The sequence below is a fragment of the Phasianus colchicus genome, chromosome 1 (assembly GCF_987193195.1).
Source record: "Phasianus colchicus chromosome 1, bPhaCol1.hap1.1, whole genome shotgun sequence".
Lineage (NCBI taxonomy): Eukaryota > Metazoa > Chordata > Aves > Galliformes > Phasianidae > Phasianus > Phasianus colchicus.
Genome location: NC_143436.1, coordinates 118,725,022 through 118,731,746, shown reverse-complemented (window position 1 = coordinate 118,731,746; position 6,725 = coordinate 118,725,022). Strand labels below are relative to the sequence as shown.

The 6,725-nt window shown below is 33.4% G+C and overlaps 1 long non-coding RNA gene across 1 annotated transcript; it reads left to right on the top strand.

The window, feature by feature from the left end:
- The first annotated feature begins 2,662 nt into the window (after nucleotides 1–2,662).
- LOC149919984 (uncharacterized) lies at nucleotides 2,663–5,751 on the top strand. The gene is made up of 3 exons (XR_016459372.1): nucleotides 2,663–2,933; nucleotides 3,860–3,915; nucleotides 4,826–5,751. It is a non-coding gene; the product is annotated as an uncharacterized LOC149919984 (long non-coding RNA).
- The last annotated feature ends 974 nt before the right edge of the window (nucleotides 5,752–6,725 follow it).

The following is a 6,725-nucleotide window of genomic DNA, read 5'->3' as shown; positions in this document are numbered from 1 at the left end:
AATAATTAATAATCATAAATGGTAATTAATTATTATTGTAAGAATATTACAAATGGAGAACTAATAGGATTCCTCAAATTCCACAAGGTTTTCAAAATAACTGTTGCCTCAATTAAATGTACAGTAATTTAGAAAAGCTGATCTGAAGTTTAGGTCAGTCTTTATATTTCTCATATGTAGATTTCTGTGGTGGTATTAGTTATTTATAATGGTGAGTCATCACTTATGCAAACAAGTTTTTAAGCCTGTGGTTACTTTGGACACTATTTGTAATATCTTCTCTGAGAATTCATAATTTACTGTCAGTGCCTTAGGGCTGGTATATTTTTATTTCTGTGGTCACACTGTATACAGTCTGATGACCTAACTGGGTAACTGGAAAAGAAGCAAAAAGCTTGAGAAAAATACAAACAATATGCAGTCATGCAACACGTTGTTTTTGTTTATTGCTCATGACATTCTCTTTTACAAGATTTTGTAAAATAAATCGTTTTTAGACATACTCATGGACTAATATATCTATATACAAGGCTTTTTGAGGAAATGTGTGCTGTATGTCTTCTTGATGTTCTCATTCATTTTGTTTGGTCCTCCTTCTCTTTATTTGGTCTTCCTTCTACAGATTAAACCAGAAATGGTTCAATCACATTATTCTTCTTATTGTAAACTGCTTCTAGTATGCTCTGTAATGCATTTGATGTCTATGACCCAAAATCATTAGTACTTTTACCTAAAGTACACCAACAGAGTGCACTAATTCTATCACCAAGTGTTGATGTTTATTCTACTAATTGGTTTTCATATTTAGTTCACCTGAAGTACTACATCAGCCTTTCTAAGTGTTGAGAAAATATTTCATCATCAATTATGTTTCTAGCTCCTTTCTTAGTATTTCCTCTTTATCACCTGTTTGCATTCATTCTGTGTTTGTTCTTTTTGCCTCTTAATTGAAGCTTGCTAATCATCTGTTAATGTAGTTTGAATGCAGTGTCCTTTGCATAAAAACCCATCAGCTACCTCATTACTAAATCTTATTTGAGTCACTCCACCCATTATCACCTGGCCAAATTTTCATTATGTTTTGTCATTGAGAATGTTACCAAAGAGAGGTTAAGTTATGTGAACTCTAATAGTAAATAAAATAATTAATTCAACTTGATCCTGTTAATATAGGTTTTTGGTTTTGTTTTTGTTTTTTTCCTCCACTATAGAAAATAGACTTCACCTGAAATTACTCTTAACAAAGGCTTCTATTTTCTTGCCAGGGTAGAAGGATATGATATTCATCTATTGTTAATTCTCGCAGAAGCCAAATTAAGTATGTGTAATGAAGTATTCAAAAAAGCTAATCATTCAAAACAATTTCTGGCATTAGAGGTTATAGCTATGCAGTTAGCAATACATTTTTAAAATACATAAGTATTAACAAATGCATATTTTCTAAGGAAGTAGTGTAAGATTTCCACATTTTAACTGCGACAATAAATTCATTAGAGATATTACTGTGATATAATACTTGGAATTTTAAAGATTAATGCACAAAGAACAGATATTGTCCTCAGAATTTGCTTCTGCTATCAATTTCATAATTCTGGATTATAGATCTGAAATGTGACATGTGTCAACTAAATTCTAAAGAACCTGAGAATTCTTACAGTGTATTACAACTCTGTTCTTCCCATATATTTCTAGCAAAGAAAATTAGGATATTTATGGCTATCATCATTTTAGTAAATGGTTATTTGATCTTCTCATCTTAAACTAAGGCATCCTAAAAATAAAAGACAAAGGTCATAGAGTCAGCATAAAGAAGTTTTACAGAGTTCTATAACTCTCTATAAAAGACTTCATTTTTTCCTTTGTTTTTTTTTCTTCTTTTGCTGTAGGCAATTCTCATTGTGGTCTTGCAAAACTTAACCAATAGTGTGATGCAAGTTTCATGGGTTTGTATCATATGAAAGAGATGAATATTCTACATCCTCAAAATTACTAATTAGAAGACAAACAATCATGCTTGACACATTACTGAAATGAACATGTTCTCCAAGAAACAGAACTGGTATAGCAAGCAGAGAAGAATCACAAACATGATCAGAGGACTGGAGCACCTTCTCATGGGAAGAAAGGCTGAAGAGAGAGGGACTTGTTTAACTTGGAGAAGAGAAGGCTCTGGGAAGACTTCATTGTGGCCTTCCAGTACTGGAATGGAGCTTATAAACAGGACTGAATTTTTACATGGTTTGATAGTAATAGAACAAGGGATAATGGCTTTCAACTTAAAGTAGATTCAGATTCGGTATAAGGAAAAAGTTCTCAGAGGGGAGTGAGGCCCTGGCACAGGCTGCCCAGAGAAGCCTCGGCTGCCCAATCCCTGAAGGCTGGATGGGGGCCTGGGCAGTCTGATCTGGTGGGTGACAGCCTGGCCCATGGCAGGGGTATGGATTTGGTTGTGCTTAAGTTCCCTGCCAATCCCAACAATTCTATGATATTCCTTTCTGACTGAAGAGAATTATATTTTCAAAGCACTATTTTGATATATTACAAATTCTTAGTTTAGGATAAAATGAAATGTAACCCCTAATATAACCCATATACCCTATACATTCCCAGATATCTCCATAAATAGGACAGTAATGTTAGGATTATTAGTTTGTTACGGATGTCCAGATTATTAATTGAATTCCATCCTTTATAGATTTTTTTGTGCAGACTGAGAAATGGATTGATACTTTCATTAATGACTAAACTAACCTCTCGATGTATCCATACTATTTACTTTACTAATCTGTTCTCTCAAGACAAACCAAAGTATGGAAGATTGGAAGGAAAAACTCATGTCCACACCACCTATACATAGGAAAGATCTGCATTTAACACAAGATTTAATCTCTAAACAACATATTTCTCATAAGGACTGTCATCTGAATGCCATGGTGAGTGAACCCCTTTGTTTGCTTACTCTGAAGAAATTGAGCAGGCTTTCTGTACTGCACCTTGCCAGTGTGTTTATCTCTACAGAAGCAGAGACTCCCAAAGGAGTAGCAGGAAAGTTCAGTTCCTATAGCTGCAGCAGTTCCTTTTAGTGTACTAATAATTGTAAAATTTATTCAAGGTTGTGATGTCAGAATTGAAACTTACTGAACACCTAGTCATGCCAGGAAAAGAACAGAATATTTATATAAATATTATTTAAATATCTGCTGGGAAGATCAAGCTTTCCTTAGAGAAAGGCCAATATATATATGTACTTTTAATATAAATTATGAATAAATCATAAATCTGAAATAATGAAATATTTCATATATATATATATATTCATCTATAAATTTTCAAAATATTTAATTAGTTTCTGCCTCCAGAATGTTTGTTTCTAATCTGATATTATATGTAATTTAGACTGTAGGATTTTATTTGATTATACTTGTATGTAGTTCAGCAACTTTGAAGCCCAAAAGCATGCAATCCTACATCCTTAGAATTTATGTTTTTCTTTGAGTCTGATGTGTTGGCTTAGGTAATTAAAGCTAACAGTAATGAATTGCCTTAGATAGACACAATGTAATGATTTCTTGTTGAACATTATGTCTGCCAATTAGTCACTTCATCTTTTTTTTTAAAGGGATTGAGAATAATTATTTGATACATATATTTTTTACATCTCTGTATCTTTAAATCACATCTTTCTAAAATCTAAGTATATTACATCTGCAGTCACCTGCTTCAGTCAAACTTTTAGTTTTACAAAAAAATATCTGATAAGACCTGTCCTTCATAAAATAGTATTGACTGCATTTGTATTGCTCTTAATTTAATTATATTCTGATTGAATCATATGTCAGCTGTCTATTCTTTGTGCTAGGATGATAACATAGTTTTCAATCTGTACTTCAGCTGGGTTGTCCTGCTCTTCCTCTGGTAAGCCATTAACTTTCTTATCTTCATAAACGACATCTCCATTCTATTATTGATTAAAAACAAATAGGAGAAAACTGGATAAGCCAAATCTTTAAGACTCTTGAGTATGCTTAGGTTATCTTGGGTTTGTTTCTGTTTGTTTAGCTTGTTGGTAATTTAAGAGAGGAAAAAAATGTGAAGAGTGCGTTTCTGTTTCTTCCTTGCTTTACCAGTGAATTTCTCCCCTTCAAAGAAAATGTCAGGTTTGTGGACAAAGCATGAGCACAAGATCTTTTCTTTCTTGAGCACAGCAGGCATTTGCAATATTTAGTTCTTAAGCATGTGCTTCCAACTGGTCTGAGCTATTCCTCTTCATTTCCTTGTGCCTGTTTTTAAAAGACAATCTCTGTGAGAATTTGAGTCTACAAATCCCTCAAATCATTGCTTGCCCTCCAAATCTTGCACTGTTTTATGAAACAGCATGTGTATTGTCTAGCTGAGGGAAATACTAAAATTAACATGTTTTCCAGGCGTATTGCTGAGTTTTCTACCTTAATGACCTTAATGAAATTAAAAAAAAAAAAAGTGTTTGACACTGAATTGAATTCTTCCATCAGGATTATTGGGTGGTTCACAGCGCTGTATATCAAGAAGTGTGTGATCAATAAGATTTTACCATTTATGGCCCTTGGAATCTATACACAAACAACAGAAATCATAGTGTAATACCACAGAATAAAACTGTTCAGTAAGGAACATATTGAGATCAAGACAGTATCTGAACAGCTGAGGCAGAAAGTCAGTCTAAACTTCCTATAACACAAGATTAATATAAATCACAAAACTTTAGCCATAGGAATTATTGTCAGTCACTCTCAGAGGCTTTCTGGTTAGTAGGATGACATCTATCAGTGTTTTACTTGCCTTTCAGAATTACCTGGATCAACTGGATACGATCCTGCTCTTTCAGCTGACAAGATGTCCTATCACATCTGGCTCCTACATTTCAGGAGGAAGACCATGTGTCTTAAAGATCCCTGTGATAAGAGCTCAAATTAGTTGAGAATTCAGTAGGAAGAGGAAGCAACCAGGCCTTGAGGATGCCCTTTGCCATAGTACTTGTATTTTTGGATCCACACCTTACACATCCTCTGTACTTGAGCAATGAAAAATGTCAATTTACACTGCGAGTCATAATTTAAAAAGATTATATAAAGTAAATTCGAACTGAACTACAATGGTCTTAAAAGCAAAGAGTTAAATAAAGAAATAACTGCTTCAGATACAATCTAATGAAGCTGAGTGATTAACAGCCTCAGAAGTTCAAAGGAATAAGAAATGCAGGTGGATTTTAAAATGGACTAAACGGTTTTATGAATATCAATTTCTGTTTTGAATAATGCAGACTATGAAACCTAATAATATCTTATCTATGAAGACAGGCAAACTTTTAGCTGGTTAACAAACATACACAAAAAGAATAATTTTGCACCATGTTTACTGGTGTACAATAAACTGTAGAACTTTTTAAAATAAAGCAAGTCCTATGAAATAATGCTCAGCCTCATTTATAGAATACTTTGCCATTTACTGTGAGGGACCACAACTGCAGGTTGAATGTCAGTGTTTATCTTGAAAACATTGTTCATCTGCATCTCACTCTTAATTTGAGACCTGTTCACATATAAATCCTCAAGAATTGAGCCAGGCTATTTTATTTTCTTCTACAGTTCACTACAGACAGTATATAACAGCTCAAATGATTAGAGGTCAAGAATAGATAAAATTGAATTTATATGAATTCAGACATTTCCACGAGCTTCACTTTCACGATCCTTTCCTTTTTCTAAGTGCATGTTGTCCCACTACCTTTGACTCCTGCTACTTTTAGAGGCAGTTATTCCAGCGCTTCTTAAAATGCTGGGAAAGACTCATCATTTTGTAAAAAGAAAAAAAAAAAAAAAAAATAGTATAATCAGAAGTAAACTTGCATTAGAAAAGCTAGTGCCATTCACAGCTCAAAGAACTTTTTTTTTTTCAATTGAAATACAATTTTTGTCATGTTAGCAGTATCTCTTTTAAGACCACTTTCATTTTGTAGCATCCCTTTCTGTCTGAATTGCAGGATACATTTCATATTGCAGGAGCAGTGTTTGTTTGCATTCTTAGTGGTCAGTGTTCAATTCTTTGTTGATATTAAGAACAATAAACATTTCCTTTAATCTGTGAATTCGAGCTAAAAATATTTATTTATTAACTTAAAGGTTAATAGATCCATCTGCTCCTGGCTTAGGCAGATGTATGGTTGTAATCTGTGACAGCTCAATTCTGTGTGCTGATTGCTTTTGAGTTTTGCAGGAATGCAGTTTCATTCTTCCATTTTCGTTAACAAGGTTGACAGAATTTGTAATTACTGATGAGTTCTGCCTACTCTGTTATCTTCATAATATGCTGAGCTAATATAAATTCTAAAAACAAAGACAGCCATTAAGCAATGTTTGTAAATATTATTCTCCTGTATAATGATCAATATATTTGCTTTAAGTCTCTTTCTTTTTAGACTCTTTATTTCTTTAAGGACCTTGTCTGTTCTATCAGTTAATATTTTGAAATAGATATGTGTGTGAGGAACACATTTTAACTGGACAGAAATAAAATTGTTGTAGAGGCAAAATAGAAATCTGAGTGACTTTTTCAGTTTTTGAAAATACAAAGTTCAGTCGGGCTGTAGATGCCCACTGTTCACGACAAGATATGTCTCTTGTTGAAGAGGCATCTCCAAAGGCAGCAGTAAATTTCTCATCTTCAGGTATAGGAGCAACATACAGCCT